The sequence below is a fragment of the Octopus bimaculoides genome, chromosome 3 (assembly GCF_001194135.2).
Source record: "Octopus bimaculoides isolate UCB-OBI-ISO-001 chromosome 3, ASM119413v2, whole genome shotgun sequence".
Lineage (NCBI taxonomy): Eukaryota > Metazoa > Mollusca > Cephalopoda > Octopoda > Octopodidae > Octopus > Octopus bimaculoides.
This window is the reverse complement of record NC_068983.1, coordinates 11,148,226-11,150,145: the sequence shown is the minus strand read 5'-3', so window position 1 is coordinate 11,150,145 and position 1,920 is coordinate 11,148,226. Positions and strand designations below refer to the sequence as shown.

Sequence of the window (1,920 nt, the reverse complement as noted above, 5' to 3'; positions counted from 1 at the left end):
GTCATTACAGTATCGAAATGTGATTGTTTCAGTTAGTGGAATAGTTTCATTTTTAAAGTGAAAGTATTTGACTTCAGTGTTTTTGTTTCACTTTTGACACGTAATACTTAAATAGTGGAGGAGATATTATGTTGCCGTGGGCTCGAACTCTGCAAGAAGTTAAAAAAATTTTTGACTAAAACACAACTGGAACCCTAAGTAAGGCATGCGTAAAATTTGAATGAAATTGGTTGCGTAGTTCTCGAGTTTTAGGGATTCACACAGACAGACAGACAGACACACATTCTCATTTATATATATATAGATTACTTTTGATAGACTGGTGTTCTATCCCGTGGAGATTTATTTCTCATCCACTTAGGGTTACAAAACAGCAATTAAGCACCAGCCTGAAACTTTCGTTCGGAGCATTAGCAGGCATTTTCATTTTACTTTACCAAATCACATTCAAGTCACTTGATTCACCACACCCTATTTCAACAAGATCGTCTATTTAGAGGTGATGCAATAAACATCTAGTCCCAAGAACAATGTTCTAACTATTAAGCAAGAACAGATATTATCATTAGATGGGTAGAACCCCAGTCTATTGTTCACAACTACAGTGGGACATAGCAAAAATTCATTGAAAAATTATCCATGAAAATTAAATCCATGTTGAGTGTACGTTGTTGATAACTTCTACATTCTTTTATGCAAACCATTTCGTTTTGAGTAGTTATTTCTATTGCAAAATGTAATTAAAACAACGTTAGAAAATACTAGAATCCCGCGTCGGTGAACGATGACCAACTCGGACCAAACATTGTTGTCATATAACCAAAGCCAGATAAACTTCATATTATAGTCAAGATTCCTATCGTACATTGGTAAAGAGAAAGAAGTTAAAACTTTATTCCATTATGCGCCTTAAAAATTAGTTCATGGAAATGTTTAAGAAAAGAATTAAATGACACAGGCTGTCACTATGTGTAACTGTCACAACAAATTCCAATAATCACATGCTACATGTTTTATACGAGGGCGAAAATAAAAACTAACATAAACACAGTCATGTTAGGTCTTTCAGTCGCAGTTCGACCCGTTTTTATTTTATCCTTGTCTTCACGCACGCACATTTTACACACGACCAAAACGAATAATAAAATCAGAGAAAAAAGAAAAACAGAATAAGATTGTAGTCCTTAAAATGACGCTTATCTGTAACTTTGGGTGGTGAATATAACGAAAACATGCAGCTACAATTAAGACCGTTAAATGTTTTGGGTTGTTCTGTTTGTGCTAGTATTTCTTTCACAAAACACAGATTATTTACTACGATATCTTGAAATAAACAACTTGCGTTGGGATATATTAGAGGAAACCCAAAAATAAACATACGCAATAAACTTGTGGTATTCACGAAACAACTACCTGCTAGACATATCAGTCTAATTAATCGCCCTCACCCTAACATCTTTAAAAAAAAAACACATAAATAATGTCCTAGATACTCTAGATAAAAAGTCGAGATGGTTACGGTTGCTGTGTGCTTGATCAAAGGTCTAGCCAAAAGATAAACAATAAAAAGGGCACAATGGATAATGTATTCCTCGATACACTATGCCAAAAGAAAAAAAAAATGATTACGACTGGTACACCTGTGATTAGCTCTGCTTGATGAGGAGGGGGCTACCCATATATATATATATATATATATATATATGCCCTAATTCTTCGAAACGCTTAGTTTAGAATAGGGGCAGCTGATGAAGGAAATATTCTCTTTGTGGCCTGTTTGTTTTCTGTACTTTGTTTATGTTCTGTTTTTCATTTTGCCCACGTTTTTTTGTGACGCCCTGTACCCAGATATGCATCTATATATACATATAGATCTAAGTCTGTACATACATGTACGTATATATGCATATACTCACATTT

The 1,920-nt window shown here is 34.2% G+C and overlaps 1 protein-coding gene across 1 annotated transcript in view; it reads right to left on the bottom strand.

Annotated features, from left to right (window-relative positions):
• Positions 1-1,920, bottom strand: part of LOC106877485 (intermembrane lipid transfer protein VPS13D) — a 177,964-nt gene that overhangs the window by 174,921 nt on the left and 1,123 nt on the right. The gene's annotated exons all lie outside the window — the stretch shown is intronic.